The sequence below is a fragment of the Lissotriton helveticus genome, chromosome 12 (assembly GCF_964261635.1).
Source record: "Lissotriton helveticus chromosome 12, aLisHel1.1, whole genome shotgun sequence".
Classification (NCBI taxonomy): domain Eukaryota; kingdom Metazoa; phylum Chordata; class Amphibia; order Caudata; family Salamandridae; genus Lissotriton; species Lissotriton helveticus.
The window spans coordinates 135,376,237-135,396,829 of NC_136073.1; the positions used below are offsets into that span (position 1 = coordinate 135,376,237).

The 20,593-nt window shown below is 48.4% G+C and overlaps 2 non-coding genes across 2 annotated transcripts; both read left to right on the forward strand.

Moving 5' to 3' along the window:
* Positions 1-2,308: 2,308 nt before the first annotated feature.
* Positions 2,309-2,390, forward strand: TRNAS-UGA (transfer RNA serine (anticodon UGA)). Its single transcript has one exon. It is a non-coding gene; the product is annotated as a tRNA-Ser (tRNA).
* A 6,877-nt stretch (positions 2,391-9,267) lies between these two features.
* Positions 9,268-9,349, forward strand: TRNAS-UGA (transfer RNA serine (anticodon UGA)). The gene has a single exon. It is a non-coding gene; the product is annotated as a tRNA-Ser (tRNA).
* Positions 9,350-20,593: the final 11,244 nt, after the last annotated feature.

Sequence of the window (20,593 nt, forward strand, 5' to 3'; positions counted from 1 at the left end):
ATACCAGAACAGAATCGCGCTTTTGTGAACTTTGCAAACAATTGTTTTCTGCTCCCACAGGGTATACAGGCCCCTCCACCCAGGCGGTCCATGGGGCATATAACTACAAATATCTAAGTATGTCCACCAACTGTCTTAATACCCACAGCGGGTTGAAATTATATGCTATATGTCAGTTTTGTCTTGGTGTATGCGTGTTTCCAGAACGAGTGTGCTCAGAGTGTAATTATGAGTATAAACAGAGATATGTATATATCTTATTTTTAATCCTCAGCACAGGCATACTGTACACAGATGTGAATGACGGCCCACCCACATCCTGTCCAATTTTCCTTTTTAGGAGCACTTTTTCAAGCACTAAATGTATATATTTCACTTCCTAGGCACAGCCCATGAGGAACAACGATTGTATTGGGAAATGGCCTGCCCCTGTGGGCAGGCACCATGTACTAGCGCTATTATTTCTTTCCATAATACAGATACTACGGATTCATCACTAACCGTATGTATACATGAAAGATACACACATTAGGTGCATCTTCCTATTTGTTTATAAATCCTTATTATAGGTTCAAACCGGAGTGGCAAACCTGGGGCTGGTGCCCATGTTGTCCTGAGGAAAAGGTGTAGGGGACACCTTGAAACATGTCGACGAGATAGTTAGGTTTTTACCCACATTAATGATCTAATTCCTACTTCTAACCCCTTTTTACTATACCAACTAGAGGCATGAATAAATATGTTGGCTTACTAGCTAGGTATTTTTAATCTCACATTCAAACACCACTCCACCATACACTGCACCACACATAGCTTCACCCAAAAGTGCTCCTACGTATCCTTCGCAAGTCGCAGCACAACCCAAGCAGTTGATGCTTGGGAAGCCCCAATGATGAAGCTTGCCATCCAAAGGGCAACCTCTGGTAAGTGAGGGGACTAAAGAAAAGAATTTTCTTTTCCAAACAGGTATATCCAATTGGAAAAACCTGCTATTTCCTTCCTGACAGGCTAGTTTCTCACGATCCACTGACTATGGGTCATAGTGCTATACGTTAGAATCAAGAGGCAGAACCTAGCCTTAACCTCTTTCTCCCTTTTTTTGATTACTGATTGATTTGATAGCCTGTCATAAGTGCCAGTGTTAATATTCAAGTGCAGGTGCCGAGCACCTTGAAACCACTGGCCCAAATTAAGCACTGACCTGGAACACACTACGGGGCAACCTGCACTAGAAGACTTACGTTTAACACACAACTCCACACTAGATAAACCAGGAGATGAGGAAACCAAAAGGGGGTTCCTGGTTTAGAGAAAGACAAGACAAACAAAGCAGTAGAGAGGAGATGCTGAACAGAGTCAAGAACATAAAAAAAACTAATTTGAACAGGAGCAGGCTGGGATAGAAAATCGTTATCCACTCGTCCCTCTCAATTGTCCTCCTTACATGTTGAGGCCCCCATACCTCCTCTGACATCAGGGCTTTGAGTGGGCCGGGTCTCACCGGGTCTGAGCATCAGCATATTTTATTTGGGGGCCTCGAAACGGGTCTCCAACAGGCTCTGTTTTGTGCCCTGGCACAGGCAGTCTGTTTTTTTCTGGACTGCAGTGACAGCAGGCACATCCATGTGTGCGTGCTCACACTGCTCACTTCTCACTAATGGAGAAGTTACGGCATGACGTCTTGCCAGGTAGGCATTATAGGAGAGGTGAAATCCTTTCAAGCGTCATTTTCTCTCTGGAGCAGCAACATCGTGTTGGTGTCACCAGGGCTTTAAGTGGAAGCTTTTTCAATATTATATACAAGCCATAGTTGCTGGTTATTTGTCTGATGCAACTAACAACCATTGGCAAAACCAATGTTCCTGACTTGTTGTAGGTATGATGTTACTGTTGTATCATATATCTAGATGCAATGAGAGAAACCGCAAAATAGAAGTTGTGCGGGACACTATGCTAAGCACATTAGCTTTTGTCTTTTTAAGCCACGCAATCAATTACATTGGCCACGCCCCTTAATGTAACACCAGAGGGTGGGATTTAAGAGTTGTACAAATGAAAGACAATCAGTGAAATGCGCCGCTGTCTTTGAAGGGAGTCGAGCAGTTCACCTGAGCGCATCCGGGGCAAGGGGGGGGGGCGGATGCAGTCACCAGGAGCCCTGGGAAATATTTGTTGCATTAGAACATATTCACAGCAAGAAATGCAGAGTCTTCAAAGAGTTATGCATCAAATCAGATTCATAAAACCTGTTAAGACTGCACTTAGCAAAGGAAGGGCTTACAGGGCACATTGTGTCTCATCACATCAGGTAGTTGTGGCAGAGCGGTTAAGGCGATGGACTTGAAATCCATTGGGGTCTCCCCGCACAGGTTTGAACCCTGCCGACTACGTGTGACTTTTGGCACATTCTCCGGGTGTTGCTCATCATCTTTACGACTTTAATCTCTTTCCTCACCCCTGAGTCCATTGTCTCACTCCAGCTCTTAGGACTCGTCTTCCATCCTTCATCAGCCTTTCAAACTCTTCTTCTAAGACCTTATTTCATCGCATTAGACCCAGCAGTCAGTTACCTCCTTGCAAACAGGCTCCCTCAATTCTCCAATACATGGCCAATCTGGCTAAGATTGGGCACCAGATATCTCACTTATGTAAGCTTCTCCGGTCCAATACAGGGAAAGCAAATGACAAAGTTATCAAATACTGGGAAACACTAGGTAATAAGACCCTTAGCGAGACTGAAAAACAACTACTATGGACCTCAGCCATCAATAACAGGATATCCCCAACCCTAGCTCAAACCACATTTTGGCTACTACACAAGGCCTACTGGATCCCAGCACGGCTGGCAACAGTCGGACTCTCAAACGTTGACACATGCTGGAACTGCCACAAGAAAAAAGGCGATCTACCACACATGACCCTTCACTGCCCCAGGGTCACAAGCTTTTGGGAACAGGTCAAGGTCTGCATACGCAACATAGTACGATACTCACCACCTCCGGACCTATTCAGTATAATATCAGCCTTTATGGCACCTGAACGCCGGACACAAGGAGACAGAGACCTTACAGATCTCCTCCTAACCGTAGCTGTGAAATTAATCCTCACAAACTGGAAAGACACTAGGAAGGTCAACTTCAAGAGCTGGCTAAATTGGACAACTTACCTGAGGGGCGCAGACAGCACAACCCTAGGGAACTATCCAGGGAGGCATCCCAAAAGAGAGATATGGCACTCTCTAGATGTCTTTCTGGGATCTTACAAGCCACCGTAGATAACCAAACACACAATCAACCACGATCTCCTGAACAGTGATCTCACCACCGGAGCACTGGAACAGTGACTTCTTACTCACCCAGACCGCCACCCCTCTCAATCTCCCATTTCATATACTTCTTGCTTCCTCCACCTCTTTCTTTCTTACTTACCTTTCTGTAAGACAATGCAGGTTAACATAACGATTAAAAGAGAAAATGTTCAAACAACAAGCGAGAAGAAAAAGCCACTGTATAACAGAGAACCATTGGGAAAAACCCGCACTGTTCTTATGATATCTTTATTTTCTATAAAAATCTCAATTAAAATCTTTTGAAATTAAAAAATAAAAATAAATAAAAATAAATAAATTCACATCCACCCTTCTACCTGCGCCCTCCTTTCCTTTGTTCTCCTCTCTGACGTGCACTTCTCTTTTCTTTCTACCAGTTTTCCTGCAAACTCGCCTTTATGTCTCACACATGTCTTGGTAGGAAAAGAAGATTAAATGTGCTCCTAATTCTCAGCCTGTGTTCATCTCGTCTTCAGTCACAGAGGTGGAAAAACAAAGAATCTGTAGCGAGGAACCTAAGAACTTTATTGAATTAGTCACAGTACCAACAGGAGAAATACGGCCAGCTCTTGCTGCCTTAAAAGTCTATAGATAAAAAGAGCAACCGACCTTCAGTTACTGCTTTACCAACAACCTACAAGAGGCAGTGAGAAGGAAACTCCCTCCTTTGTCTGGTTAGCTCAGTTGGCTAGCACTCCGGCTGAGTACGCGGAAATCGAGGTTCCAATTTCCTTTCAATAAATCTATTTCTAACATGCTGACAATTTTATGCTGCTAGCTCAAAGAGGGCTGACCCGTCAAGAAAAACCACAATAACTTTTTACAAATCTGACAGCTAGGAGACAAGGGACAGCAGTGCTTAATTTGTAAAAAAAGAAAAATAGTCCAAGGGCCCTCGTCAGGAGTCTACTGCATCCAGCATCATCCATGGCCCTGACGATGGCTGCCGACAGTACCTACACAACTATTAACCATCACACTCGACAAGTCTGACAATTCAGACTATTTCAGGCCCCTCAAAGCTATAAGAATGGCCAGCTGGAATTATTCTTTTTTAATGTATATTGAATTAATAAACTGTTGTTCTGCTAATCTGTAATATGCACAAAGAGTGCCACTATTTGGTAGCCTGTCATAAGTGTCAGTGTTAACAATTAAGGGCAGGTGCCGAGCACCTTGAAACCACTGGCTCAAATTAAGCACTGACCTGGAACACACAATGGGGCAACCTGCACTAGCGGACTTACATTTAACACACAACTCCACACTGGATAAACCAGGAGATGCCAGGAGAAAAGAAAACCAAAGAGTGTTCCTGGTTTAGAGAAAGACAAGACAAACAAAGCAGTAGAGAGGAGATGCTGAACAGAGTCAAGAACATAGAAAAACTAGGAGCAGGCTGGGATAGAAAATCGTTACACCCTTGTCCCTCTCAATTCTCTTTCCTACATGTTGAGGCCCCCAACACCTACCCTGACATCAGGGCTTTAAGTGGGCCGGGTCTCACCTGGTCTGCGCACCGGCAGCTTTTATTTTGGGGCCTCGAAACGGGTCTCCATCGGGCTCTGTTTTGTGCCTTGGCACAGGCAGTCTGTTTTTTTTCCAGACTGCAGTGACAGCAGGCACATCCATTTGTGCTTGCTCACACTGCTCACTTCTCACTAGTGGAGAAGTTAGGGCATGACGTCTTGCCAGGTAGGCATTATAGGAGGGGGGAAATCCTTTCAAGAGTCATTTTCTCTCTGGATTTCCCTTCTCTTTTTGAAACTCAGGAGCAGCGACATCGTCTTGGTGTCACCAGGGCTTTAAGTGGAAGCTTTTTCAATGTTATATACAAGCCATAGTTGCTGCTTATTTGTCTCATGCAACTAACAACCATTGCCAAAACCAATATTCCTGACTTCTTGTAGGTATGATGTTACTGTTGTATCATATATCTGGATGCAATGAGAGAAACCGCAAAATACAAGTCAGCCAGCACACTATGCTAAGCACAGATTTTTAGTTTATGTGTTTTTAAACCATGCCCTTAATTACACTGGCCACGTGCCTTTGAGTGACCCCCTGTATTTTCATCCCACTTAAAGCCCTGCCTGACAACCTTTTTCCAGCATAAAAAGATGTTCCACCCATTCTATCTCCTGTTTCTTTTGCCGTCTCCTTCTACAGGGCAGGTGTGGTGCGCTCGCCCCAGCATGATGGCGGTATGCTACCCCACCACAGAGACTCAACGCGGGTGTGGCTCAGGGGACTACTCAGACTTGCATGAAGGGGTCACGTCGGGAGTGTAGTGTCCTGCTGGACCACGTTCTAGTGTTCCATAAATGTGCTGTACAAACACCTTACACCCACCCATCACAGGCATCACAGGTCAGGTGACCCTGCTAATAAAAGGTGCAGGTGCACGTGGCCTAGGACAGTTCCAGTTACTGGATGCTGTGTCTGAGTCATTACTGTGCCTGCGTTTGGGCCTAGGACCCAAGACTCTACAGGGAGCAGAGATCTCCAGAATAGCTCAATGTAGTGCCTGGCGGTGGGGACTTCCGGGTGCAGCGGGCCAGTGTCTCTCCTGGACAGCCATGCGATGGAGGACTTCCGGGTGGTGGTGCGATGCCTCTCCAGGGCTAGACAGCTGGGGCAGCGGTGCTCTCCCACGCTTGTAGGGTAGAATAGCAGGTAAGGGGGGAACTCATATGGGTTTGTAGCTATACTATGGCTTTTTTGGGATTGGCCTCCTTTTCTTTCTTTTTCCTTTATTGGGGGGCCAGCAGGTCTTCACAATTGGGCTGTTATCCTTTGTGGGTCTCATTTACGTTCTGCTTCCTGTCATTTTTTGTGTGTCTTTAAATGAAGGGGAAATGGTGTGAGAAGCAGAGACTTTCTTCTTCTTCCTCTTTTGAGGGTGAGGAGGGAATGGTGTATGTGCAGCTTGCCAGGCACTTGCCTGAGGTACAGGAAAGTTGATGGCTGAGCAATTCAGGCTATGACTGATGAGGTGGTGGAGGAGGCTTTAGCAGCTGAGCCTTCTCATCCCAGGAAAAAGGAGTTTTCGGATTGACCCTCTGATATAGAAATTGACTCTTTGTCAGAAAAAAACGGTGCCTTAACTGGGTGCCTTAGGGAGTGTGGTTAGGAGTGCAGCTCAGTAAGACGCGGTTGGGAAGCAGCTTAGAGGAAATCATAGCTATCCATCGGTTTTGCTGAGGCCTACCTGTTTCCTGTTCCTATCCTGAATCTCTGTTCCCTGTATCTATCTCGGCGGACCCCTACTATCCCTGTGGCCAAGGGGTGGTATTTCTTTATTCCTAAGGAATAAAGATATACCACCCCTTGGCCACAGGGATATTAGGGCGTCCCCTGAGATAGATTCTGGGAACAGAGATTCAGGATAGGAACAGGTATTAGCTAAATGATCTGTACTTTGCATACATAATTGCAAATGTATTTTGTCTCTGAAACTTTTGTCTCTTCTCCTATCCACTACTTCATGTGCATTCATTCATTTTGATATGAGTTTGACACTGTTTGCATTGATATATGTTTTCTCTCTCTCTCTCTTTGACTAATGCATTGTTAGCCTGTGATTCTGTACATGTAATGAGCTTTACTTTTACATTATTTGGTGATACAAATGATTAATTTCACACCGAGTTTGTGGTTATTAATTAATAAGTATAGATAGATAGTTAGTTATTATTATTACCATCAACTTCTTAACTTTAGGTCCATCGACCAGAGGAAAGAAGTTGGGATGCAGGTTCAGATAGGTATTTAGAGTGTTAGATACAAGCCTGTATAATGAACAACGGATTTATTGGTGTTCATTTAGTCTTGAAACTAAATACAGCGTCATTCAGCGGATTATGGGGGGAAGTGTGCTATGGACCTGTGCTATGTTGTGTTGTGTTTATCGATCCCTGATTGGCGCTGGATCAGCACCAGGCATCACTGATGCCCTTGGACGCCATCCAGTCCCTGCAAAGTTTTCTCCCAGGGTTCCTGGAGGCAGCAGCGCAGGTACAATCAAGAGTTGGTGTGGAGACTGCATTGAAGTGACCCCCCAATATGGTGAGTCCTAAATTTAGACTTTTAAGAAATGTATCCAAACTTCTTTTTGATCCCATTAATACAGGTTTTAAAACATCCCTGGCACAAGGTGGCGCTATTCCAAGAGTGTATTTATTGTTCTCTGGTATCTGATGCTTCACAGTCTCTAATACATATTGAATGCTCTGCATTAAGTGGATTTCATGTGCAGTGTTTCCGCGCGACAAGTGAGGCTGGGCCTCTTGCCAGAGTGAGCCCATGCACTTAAATGTTGTATTTAAAGTTTCTCATTAAAAGTGGATACCGTGAGCCGGACTTCCTCAGACGCCATCTGCTGGCATTAGATGCCCCTTCAAGTGACACCAGAGGATTGGATTTAAAAGTTGTAGAACAGCAAACAGACACCCCCAAAAGACAAACGCCATACTGAAGCACACGAGGGAAGCGCTGATGAAAATAGACAGACGCATGGCGCAGAAGCTGAGAGGCACAGCATGGGAGTCTATCTGGTTCAACACAAAAATAACTTATCATGGAGCGACAATGCAAAACGACACATGGATCGAGAAAGGTATCAGCCTCCCCAACCAGACGGAAACAAAGCAAGGACCGCTGACGTTCCAGAACCTACAGCAGCTACACGACCTCCCAAACCAAGAGCTCTACAACTTCCTCAAGATCAAGACAGCCATAACGAAAGCGAACTTACACAAAGGGGAGCCAAGCATCATCAAGTACCTGCAAGTCCTCAACTCAGCAGGTCACCAAACTGCAAAGATCTACAAGCTCCTGAGCCCCTCCACACTGGCGCAGAACAAGAAAGCCACCAACGCATGGGAGACGACCCTGGGCAGGCAACTAAATGAAATAGAACGGGCAAAAATGTGGAGCTCGGCGACAACGAACAAAATCACCCCACAACTAGCGCAAACAAAGTATTGGCTACTCCACAGGGCCTACTGGACACCATCCAAGCTCCACAAGGTCGGCATCGCCGAATCGGGCAACTGTTGGAACTGCCAGAAAGAAGAGGGCTCCCTCGAACACCTCATCTTCACATGTGTGAAAGTCAAGAGGTTCTGGACACAGATAAACACCTTTATAAATGATATGCTCAAAGCCGACCTAGCAATCAGCTTCGTAAGCCTGGCGACAGAACACCTGACCGCGAACCTAAAAAGTAGAGAAGAGAGAGAACTACTGGACCTACTCCTCACAGCAGCCCTTAAAATAATCCTGACTAACTGGAAGAACACAGCCAAAGCAAACTTTAAAACATGGATTAATTGGGTCACCTTCCTGAGAGGGGCAGACAACATCACAGGCAACTTCTCGAAAGAACATAACGCCAAACTACACATGTGGGGCCCACTCGACGACCACCTGAGGAAAGCCCAGTAAAGGACAACGATCGCCCTCCCCCCCTCCCCCTCTCTCCTTCCCTCTTTCTCTCCCTCTTCTCTCCCTCCTCGTAACTGAGGGAAAACAAACGAAAAAAGCGCTCATCCACAAATGGACTGTAGATATAAAAAAACGCGAATGTACGCTCCACCTGTATATATATATATTTTTGTATGTTTCTGTGTATTCGTGCTGATGCCAATAAAAAGCCTTTTTAAATAAAAAAAAAAAAGTTGTAGAAATGAAAGACAATCAGTGAAATGCGCCGCTGTCTTTGAAGGGAGTCGAGCAGTTCACCTGAGCGCATCCGGGGCAAGGGGGGGGCGGATGCAGTCACCAGGAGCCTTGGGAAATAATTGGTGCATTATATTCACAGCGAGAAATGCAGAGTCTTCAAAGAGTTATGCATCACATCACATTCATAACACCTGTCAGGAGTGCCCGTGACGAAAGAGAGTGTTCAGAGGGCACATTGTGACACATTACATCAGGTAGTCGTGGCCGAGCGGTTAAGGCGATGGACTTGAAATCCATTGGGGTCTCCCTGCGCAGGTTCGAATCCTGCCGACTACGTGTGACTTTTGGCAAATTCTCTGGTGTTTATGACTTTAAGCTCTTTCCTCACACCTCATGTCCATTATCTTCTTAGGACTCGTCTTCCATCATTTTACCAGCCTTTCAAATTCTTCTTCTAAGGTGCAAATAAGACCTTATTTCATCGCATTAGATCCAGCAGTCACTTACCTCCTTTAAGAATTCACACCCACCCTTCTCCCTCCGCCCTCCTTTCCTTTGTTCTCCTTCTCTCTGACATGCTTTTCTTTCTTTCTACCAGTTTTCCTGCAAACTCTGACAGGCTGCCCCGGGACACCAAAGGTGGCTACCTGCGAGGGCGGCCATCCTTAGTGCCATAGGATGGCACGGACCCTAAGCGGTCTAGTGGTTGGCTGACTCGGTGGTCAGCCAGTGGTCAACCTGGGATTCCCCACACGTGAGGTCATTTCCTGTCCTGGGGGAGAAGGGGGGGAGGGCTATATAGCCCGGGGGGCGAGGGTCAGGCGTCCTCTTTTGTTCCTGTGCAGCGGCGTGTAGACCCTCGCCCCCCACCTCTGGAGAATCCCGCAGCGCGGACCAGGACTGCCCGGTGTTCTTTTGTACGGTGAGGGATTCTTACATGCCCGTTCCCAGGGGTGCGCGCTGGCAGCCTGTGCTGGTGGGGTCTCTTGGGCTGGGGTCCCCGGGCGGGGGCGCGCGGTTGGGGCATGTTAACATTGTGGCGCTCATCGGGCGGATGTTTCCATCTCTTGGTGCGGGATCTGGCCGGGGTTGCTAAGGAGTGGGAGGGGGGGGCGGAGGGTTGCGCTGCTGCTGGGGGGGGGGACCGGCTCTCCGCGGCGGTTTTGGGCCTCCCCCCGGTTGCTCACCGTCAGGTTTCGTCTCCTGCTCCCTCGGTTGCGGGTGGGGGGTGCTTCGCCAGCGCTGTCCCGTCTTCTGGCTGCGCGGACCTCTCTCGGGTCGCTCCCGGTGTCCGTTATTGTTTCCCCCTGGGTGTGCACCCTGCTCCATGTGCAGGGGCTGCACTCCCCGGGGAGACCGCGTGGTGCCTGCGGTCAGCAGGTCCCCCCCCCCCCCTGAGTCTCCACGTTTGGGGCCCATGCCGGGCCGCTCGTTCACGTTTTTGCGTGCCCGGCTCTCGCTTGCCCAGGCCTCCGATCGCCCCTGGGGCTGCCAGAGGGCTGGCGAGACGTGGGGGTAGGTGCGCTTCGGGCCCCGACTCCCTCCCTTGAGCCCCGGGCCGGGGGGGGGGGGGGGTGGCGCCTGCTTCGGGCCTGGTAGGAGTGTTTTTCCCTTGGTCCTGTGCCCGGGGTTTGCTCCGGCGGCCTCACTGGTCCGGCTGTCCTCGTGGTTGAGGCCCACGCTGGACTCGGGGCAATTTTGGCTGTGGCATTAATTACAGCTCGCGCATGCACGCCTCCGCTGGTGCCGCCCGCTCCCTCTTAGCGGCGCGTTCTCCCCTGCCCGGGCACGAGCCTGGGTGTTTCGGCTGGGCCCTGCAGGAGCATTCTTTTCACTACACTCGCAATCTATCCGTGAAGTACCTCGTAGGCGTCAATACAGTTGAGGAACAGCTTTGTTCACTCGAGGGTAATTTATAACGTGAACACTTGTCTTGCAATCGTTAATGCACTTGTTTAAGTATTATATAGAATAGGGTGAGCGTCTGGCTGCTTGTTTGGAGGTTATAATCACCGGTGCCATGCGGGGAGGGGGGTAAGGGGGATTTAACGTTTTTCTTCTGTCTTACTGCAGGACGGCTGCACGAGAAGGTCGCCACCCGCGAGGATAACACACTCTACATGTGGGGGGGTAGGGGGGATTTGACTCTTCTCTTGTGTCTTACTGCAGGATAGCAGGTAAGCTAATGTGTGGAAGGCGGTCTGGACAAGGCATGGCCACATTTAGGCTCACGTAGGGTAATCGGTTTGGAGGAGTGGGGGGAACAACTGCATTAAGGGCAGTGTATGTGTTGGTATGCCCACTGGGCCTATTTAGTCTAAATTTTAAGGAGCTCAGAGGGAACTTTGAGGTTCGATGTTTAGCCACTGCCGCACTTCGCAGTGGGGTTTGATTTGATTAGCTCCGCATCCCGCCACAGGTGACAATCATGTACTCACTCTTATGTATAAATGTATGTATAATTTTATATAGCACGGCCTTTCCGTGATGGTTAAAGAGCCCTTCACAATTTATTATTTAATGGAATTTTATATAGCACAAACTTTGCCTCGAAGGGCCAGATCGCTTTGCATAGGAACCGGTTACAGTACGTAAGGACTTAGGATCAAATGCGTTACATTAGGATACATACAAAGAATTACGACTGCTAACGAACAAGATGTAATGTCTCACAATATAGGGACTGGTGATTATAGTTATTCCGTTATACATAGGGAAGGGAGATGTATGCCTTTTATATAGCACGGTCCTATACTAGTGATTCTGAGACATGAGAGCGCTATACGTGGCACACTACATAAGCAAATGCTAAGTTACATGTAGCAAAGGGACGAACGCGAGCTAACAATAGAAGAGGTAGCGTACAGTGCTTTACAGGAGGATAAGTGACATGTGTGCAAGTCACAGAGGCGCAAAGGGACAAGTAGATGTGCATACTGCAATACGTGGCAGACACTCAAACACAAAAAAAATAAAAAAAATAAAAAAATAAAACTAGCGGTATGCATGTTGGACATTCATGGTAATGCACTGGGATACTTATCCTTATGACGGCTAAGACCCCAGGAATGTAACCCCAGTAAGGATGGCGAACTCTGCTTCCTGTTGGCCACAAGCATTGCCTGGGGAAGTTTTACATACACTCAGAGTGCCCACTTAAATTCTATTCCTTTAACTATTGGAGGGTTTGTCAGTGGGCGGCGGTAATAGTGGATTTTGGCATCTACTAATGGGTACCCTTGTTTGACCTCTTGTCAAATCAAGTAGGGGATAATACTACATTAAATGGAAGGGACGCAAACAATAGAATACACGTTACGCAGGCATTGGTGGCTCTTGTGTAAGCACCGGAACGAAATTTCAAGTAGGAGGTAGCTATCAGTGTGTAAAATAGAACCGTGACATGTGCTTGTCACTTTACCTGGGGATACACATTTCAGTAGAACGAACGTTATGTAGGCATGGTGGCACTTGTGCAAGTACCGGAACATAACACTAGGTAAGAGGGAGATATCAGTGGGTTTCAGAGTATAGTGACGTGTGCATGTTCATTAAATGGAAGACACTCTAAACACAAGAACAAACGTTACGGAGGCATTGGTGGCACTTGTGCAAGTAACGGAACCAAACAACTAAAGAGGTAGCAATCACTGGGTCACAAGAGTGTAGCTTGTTTGACATTTATGCTTTATATCCATGCAGGCAATCGGGCAGAGGAGGAAGTTGTGGCTCACTTCATGGCAGGTCACTGAATGGACCCATATTGTGGTTTGGTAAGGTGTACAAGTAGATTGGATGGTGGTGCATGACTTGGTTTGCAATTAAGTTAGCGTGAGGGTTCTCCATGGCGTTCAGGTCCACACAAACGCGGGGTAGGTGGTGTGTTATAGCATCATTTAGGAATTAGTGCGTTACTTGTGATGGTTATCATCATTGTGCAATTCAGAAGCATATTATTGAGGTTGTCGGAATTGACCTTCATTCATCTTTTTATCATGATGTGCTGGGGCCATGGTAACCATGCTAGGAATGAATCAAAGTTTAACTGGGACAGTGCAGGCCTACTAGGATGTAATTGCTTTGTGTGAGGTAATTAGTGCAAGAACTCATAACCGCTCAAGTCCGAATTATTTGGGGCAAGCACAAATTAAGCCTATCAGTAAGCGTCAAAGGACTGAAATAATCGATCTAGTCCAGAGGCCCGCCACAGATTTCTCAGTCTGGTTTAATATGCAGAGGTGAAAGGAACATTGTTGCAGGTATCTCTAGTTCAAGCTTCAGGATTCTGATGGAGCGGACTTTGCCTATGGTGTCAGCGCGCCTCACAGGGGGACAGTACCGATACACGATAGTACGTTAGGTGCTCTCATTACAAGGCCAACGCTAGTTAGGTGAAGCACTGTGACAAAATGAGCAGACAAGGACAAGAGGTTTAATATGGACATTACAGGAGGAGAATGGGTCAAGTGTGAAAGTCAATAAAGTGTATATAGTACATGTGAGGTAATCAGTACAATCATGGCAGACAGTCAAACGTTATGTAGGTACTGGTGCAAGTCGACCAAGTACCGGAACGGAGAAGGGACGTAGGAGGTAGCGCCGTGTGCGGACAGAAATTGGTGACGGGTGCATGCTACTAAAGAGGACCAAAGCCAGTTAGAGGGCTAAAACTGCAATAAGGGGGAGACTCTCAGACAAATAGAACACCTTGGGAAGTCCCTTCCTGAGTCAAGGAAATGGTATTTCTTAAATGAATGGTCTCCTTCAGATAATAGAGAGGACATCTATTAATTTTCGGAGTGTGCAGGTAATGCGAGCTAATTGGGTATTAACTCAGAACTGGCCTGGCCTGAATAGCGGGTGGGGCATTGAGGGCCCTCTCTCTTGGCAGAGATTACAGATTGGTAGATAAAGGGGGGAAGAGCTTTTAATGTATGTCTTCTGTCTCTAATGCAGGAACAACGCTGGAGTACAGCCCTACCCCGTTGGGAGGCCACATGAACTAACAACAGGATAAGGATCTTGGCACACGGTGGGCAGTGTGCTAGGGTCTGGGATTCCCTTGTTCTCCCCCTATGTCATTACTATCCCGTGTGGGACTCGCGCTGGTTTCACTCATGGAAGATTGAGCTTTAGGGGACTTGTGGGGGTCACCCAACATGGGAGACAGTCTCGGCCTGCCTTTTGCAAGTAGGGATTGCAACTGATTTGGAAGTTGGCTTGGGGGTGACTATATCCCTTTCCACCACTTCAATATAACTTAGCAATACATTGGGTCACTTGGTACATGTTTTATGAACCTCCTCCGGGGGAGCAAATGTTATTGCCAGGGCCCGGCTGCGCCAGGGAGCCTCTCTCTGTAGGGGAGATAGCTTAGCGCACTATGGTGATATGGGGCACGGTGCCCTTTGGCAAATCCGAAGAATAGCGCACGTTGGGAGTGCATATTTATCTGCGACACAAGTGGGCAGGCACCCCTTGTATGCATCCTATTGATAGGGTTTGTGGGAGTGCTTACGTTCTATGCACAGCAAGAGAATTGTGTAAAAGGATTGGACTGGTTCAGGCAGCTAATCTTGAACTCCTCTAGCTAAATTTGAACTCCTCTATTGCTGTCCAGTTCGGGCTTTTCGGCTACTTCTTTACCTAGCCGCTGTGGGGCGCTTTGCGTGCTCTCTCGAAGTGCAGCAGAGACTTAGGGGCCTTTTGGTGCAACTTGTCGTTGGCACCTTGACTCCCTATTGTAGTAAGGTCTGTCTCTCACTTGGACACTCCAAGGGCAGGTATACCTCGTAGCAGGCGGCCTGATTCCAGGGTCCTCTCAGAGCCTGGGGGTCGAACAGGCTGGTTATACTAGCAGCAAGTGTCATCACAGTCTGTTTAATCCACTCAGTATGTACATTAGGAAGACTGGCCACCCGTGGCGGTGGAAGTTGGCAGTCATCGGGGGGGCAGCCAGCTCTGCTGGGCTACACGAGATGCGATTTGGTAGCTCCTTTCTCTGATGTTACGAGGAAGGAGTGACTATGCCAGCCTTTTCATACCCTCATGGGACTCCGGTCATTGTTGGCCTGGAGGAGGGTGCATGCTCGTTGTCAGATTGCCTGCCAGACGTAGCATTGCATCTGGTCTGGTGGGCGGGCAGAGGGGCCTGGTTGGCCAATACAGACATTGATCAGCTTGCAGGTGATACCAGTCCACTCGAGCAGCCTTCTTCTGCTAGGTTTTCAAGCTAGTCGGCAAGTTATATTATGATAGATGCATGCCCATGGGTTGCGTTGTGTCCGGTGCTTGTTCAAGGCTTTCAGGGGTTCCTGCAAATGGGCACTCCAGGACACGTACGGTGTAGAAGGGGTGCCTCATGGCTGGGATGACTTTTGTTCATTTGGGAATGACGGGACACAGCCTTGTTCGCAGGCCTGGCAGACTTCGTTCTTCGTTCAGACCAACTGGGGGTACTCCTTGCACATGGTAGACAGGGGGCCAGCGCAAACTTTGGTTTCCTAGGTATAGAGAGCGGCACGTCTGCAGGGGGCCAGATTGCCGGTTGACTAGGTGCACGACTTGGCCAGGTAATTCCAGGCTATGGTAGGCTTTGACAAGCCCTCCCTGGGGTGCATCCAGGGCATCTGGGTCTCCTCAAAGTTCGCGGTGGCCTTTCAATTGTGGCCTGTTCCCCCCTGACCAAGTACCAGCTGCGGCGCATCATGGACACTTGCTTAGAATTAGCTGGCAGCAACAGACAGGGGAAAAGGTTTTGTACTCATTCTGAGGATAGGTGCTGCGACTACAGCTTTTCAGGCAGGGCTGCCAGTGGCAAATATAAAGCAGGTGGGGCGCTGGGTGTCCAGCTGTTACAAACGGTACATACGCTCCTGAGCGGGTTCAAACAAGGGTGGTTGGCGGGCATTTTGGTTTATATGTATGTGACGTGGAGTCAATGTATGGTTTGCAGTGTATAATCTGGATATGTGATAAACGTGTTTTACACATCTGCATCTTTTAGTTGGTAGGTAAATCGGTCTGGGTGGCAGGAAATGTGAGAATCTAAAGGGTAGCCCGGTGGGCTGATAGCGGAAAATGGAAGCATGGTTTTGCAACAACAAAGATCAGGGGATAGTGTCGCCCGACCTGCATTGGAGTAGCGTGCAGCGCGTATTTCAGCAACTATTGGACGGGGGTGAATCTCCACCAGACTTGTTAATTGTGCATTTTGGAGGCAAGGAATTGGTCCCCTTGGAGCGCAGGGCCCTGCTACAGTTAATGAGGGGCACGCTGAGCGATTTGAGCAATCTGTTGGGGCCGTGCGAAGTATGGTGGTCCGAGATCACTCCAAGACTGCATTGGAAGGACGCTAGATCAGGGGTGGCCATCGAAACTTCCAGCAGACGAGTGAACAGTGCCATGCGCAAATTCACAGAGCAGAGGGGATTCGGCTTCATAAGACACAGTTTGTTGCACACCAAATGAACAGGTTCTTTTGATGAGGACGGCGTCCATCTATCAGAAGTAGGGATAGCCATTTTTCTGCTGGACCTATCTGAAGCGATGGGAACAGCGGGTTGTAAATAGAGGAAAGATAAGGGATGGGGGGACTCTCGGACGGCGGCTGCCGCACCGAGAGCCTTGGCGGAGTTACAGGGCATCCAATACAGGAAGGTACAGAAGGGTACCCTCTACAGGAGCACCGGAAGGGTGCGTGAGCGATATATCCCCCAGGGAAATCCACGGTAAAAAGGATCCTGGGGGACTGACGGCGCCCAGTTAGTCCTTCGGGCGGTTGTGTACCTGAGCAACCGGGGGTTGCCAACGCTCTGCCCCCCGAGGGGGGGGGTTTGAGTAAATGGGCGAACGAGAGGTTCGCCGGGGGTAGGGGTTAGACCTTCCCCCCCAAACTGATAACACCCCCACGGTTTAACACTGTGGGGGGGTTATAGCTCGGTCAGGTGGGCGGGTCGCGAGGGGCGGCCCGCTCTTGGATCGCCCGTAAGATAACCCAACATGTTGCATAATGTATATGCTAATAAAACTGCAACCACTTTCTCCATCAACTTGTGTGGTGTCGGTTATTGTGGGATGGGGGTTGTATGTAAGCGGGTCTGGGCCGATATTGGCACTAGCCTTTATGTCTCCCGCACGTCTTGGTACAAAAGTAACATTAAATGTGCTCCGAATTCTCAGCCTGTGTTCATCTCGTCTTCAGTCACAGAGGTGGAAAAATAAAGTATCCGCAGCGAGGAACCTCAGACTTTTATTTAGTTAGTCACAGTACCAACAGGAGAGGTACGGGCAGCTTTTGGCGCCTTAAAAGTGTGTAGATAAAAAGAGTAACCGACCTTCAGTGACTGCTTTACCACCAACCGACAAGAGGCAGTGAGTAGGAAATGTGCTTCTTTGTCCGGTTAGCTCAGCTGGTTAGAGCTGGTGCTGACTACGCGGAAATCGGGGGTCCAATAGACGTTTCAAATGAATTTACTTCCAACATGCTGACACCTTTCCTCTGCTATCTCAACGAGGGCTGGCCAATCAAGAAAAGCCACATTAACTCTTTACAAGTCTGACAGCTAGGAGACAAGGGACAGCCAGGTGCTTAATTTGTAAAAAAAAAAAAATAAATAGTGCAAGGGCCCTCGTTAGGAGTCCACTGCATCCAGCATCACCCATGGCCCCGGCGAGCGCTGCCGACTGTACCTACACAACTATTAACCTTCACACTCGACAAGTCTGACAATTCAGACTATTTCATGCCCCACAAAGCTATAAGAATGGCCTGCTAGAATTATTCTTTTTAAAGTATATTGAATTGATAAACTGTTGTTTTGCTCATCTGTAATATGCACAAACAGTGCCACCATTTGGTAGCCTGTCATAAGTGCCAGTGTTAACAAATAAGTGCAGGTGCCCAGCACCTTGAAACCATTTGCTCAAATTAAGCACTGATGTCCTGCAACACACAATGGGGCAACCTGCACTAGAAGACTTTCAATTAACACACAGCTCCTCACCGGATAAACCAAGAGATGCCAGGAGAAAAGGAAAACCAAAGAGGGTTCCTGATAGAGAAAGACAAGACAAACAAAGCAGTAGGGAGGCGATGCTGAGCCAAGCACTTAGAAAAAACGAATTTGAACAGGAGCAGCCTGGAATAGAAAATTGTTATCCCCTTGTCCCTCTCGCTTGTCTTCCTTACATTTTGAGGCCTGAGCACCTCCCCTGATATCCCTTTTCCCAGCATAAAAAACTCGTCCACCACTCCTTTTTTTAAAGTTCAATAAGTGAGTTTATTGAAGGAACCTAAGATAGTAATACAAAGGATATTATAGCAAACAAAAACACATATACCATAAAGGAAACCAAAACTGAGAAATAAAGCAATTAAATGTATGTCAGTTTAGCACAGCATAAAAAAGGACAATAACAGTTACAGGCAAAATGATTGGTGTGAATAAGAGAGGGTTACATTATGTATCGAGATCATAATACAGGGTGAAAGATGACCAAATAATATAATATTGACATGAAGGAAGTCATGGAGGTTTAGAAACTTCAGATTTTGCGGGATTCAAGCTATCTATAGGTGTTTATAGATGTCCAACTCCTCTATTGTAAATAAACAAAAGGACATTCACACTTCAGCCCGCACTGCCTATGAACGGAGGGTTGTGTTCTCTGCAGGCGCGCAACACCCTTTGAGCTCATGGGGCTTCAGCCCTCCCCCGTTGTGCGTGTCAGCCCGGGCTGAGACACCTTCGTGGGCTGGTGACCATCTAATTGCAGCTGCACCTGACCTCACAGGTCTTTAAAAGACCATTTACTTGTTGACCCCTTGGCCGCGGTGGTAATTCTGCCGCGGCGCTGGGGAGGAGGGGGACGCGCGGCGCCACCATGCTGGTGACGGAACCACTCCGTCACCAGCTACAGGTGGGCTGTGCTAATGACGGAGTGGTTCCGTCACGGCCCCGCCCGCCTAATAGAATGTGCCGCGCAGGTGCAAAATTAGTGCCACGCAGGCGCGACGGCCGGGCTGTGACGTGTGACGGAACCACTCCATCATTAGCACAGCCCACCCGTGGCTGGTGACGGAGTGGTTCCGTCACCAGCATGGAAGGGGTTAATGAGGCTTTTGTTGTGTTTTCACCCCTTTTTAGAGCCACTCTGCCTATGGTTGGAAAAATTACCCCCTGCCCCCCTTACCCCCCTGAAATTTGGCTCTAGAGCCCGCCTGGTTCTCTGTTACTGCCTTTTCCTGACAACACCTTCCTCAATGTCACAGAGTGACAGAGTGAAGCTGAAGGAACTGGAAATTTCAGGGTTCTTGGTTTGCCTGGTTTGTCTGGTCGGATACTGCTGGGTGCCTTTATCTCTTCGGACATTCTGTTGAGGGCGTTGCTACTGGTGCTGTTCCTCCTCAATGGTTAACCTAAGAAAACTGCCTGACATTGGCATGAGAGTCACATTACATTAAATGCTGCAAACAAATAAGATAGCAGCAGAGTGGCGCAGCGGAAGCGTGCTGGGCCCATAACCCAGAGGTCGATGGATCGAAACCATCCGCTGCTAGCCTTTTGCTTTCTGTATTTTTTTTTAATCACAATAATTTGTGTTTTTAGACTTACATCGGTCTTATGTTCTCTATTGTGTGATTTCGCTATATATGCTCATAGTGCCCACACTCCCAGCGCTTACTCCACTCTGCGCCCCATAACACTCACATACCAAGGAAACTCATGAGACCAATTAGTGGGAAAGCAGTGGTGCAGGTTTATTTTGCACAACAAGTGGAAATAAGGTGGGTCATCTTACGGGCGATCCAATGCGGCAGCCCCTCGCTGTCCCGCATGCCTAATGAGCCATTCTTGCACGGCGAGTCGATGCTCTGACGGTGCAGTCCCTTATCACTTTCTTTCGTTCACTCCCGCCCCCCCTGTCAGCGATGAGGCACACCCCCGGTCGGTTCAGGCCCCCCGACCGCCCGAAGGACTAACGGGGCGCCGACGCTGTTCGCTGGAACCCCCTCGGCTCCAGGTTCTTGGCTCAGGCACCCCTACCGAAGGTGGTGGTGCCACAAGGCACTCGTCCATGCGGCAAGCAGTAAGGTGACCATGGCGAGGGCGAGTGGTATGGCCAGAAGGCCTGAAGGGACCAGGTTTCCTGTGTCTGGCAGCCGTTCCTGGGAGGAAGTTGAGAGCCTGGAATGTCTCGGTGAGGCGGCTCAAGTAGGAATTGCCCAAGTAGCGCTCAGTGTAGGGCCGCTGGGGTAACATTCCACCTGAATGGTTTCCAGTTTCCGGAGAGGTGAGGTATCACAAGGGTTGGAAGCGACCAGGTGGGCTCAGTGAAGGGCTGCTGGTGTCACATTCCGCACCGGATGGTTTTTTCCGGTAAGGTGAGGTATTGCAATGATGGGGTGCAGTTATCAGGCATCGGTACATTGAGCCGGGTGAGAACATTAGGGTCTTTCACGCAGAGTGCAGGTGGGGAAGGTGACGGACCTGTGGGCCCTGGTCACCTTTGTGGCGGTAGAAAGACCTTGGAACAGTACAATTGACCGACGGAATGGACGGGAGTCCGCCTTGCGTA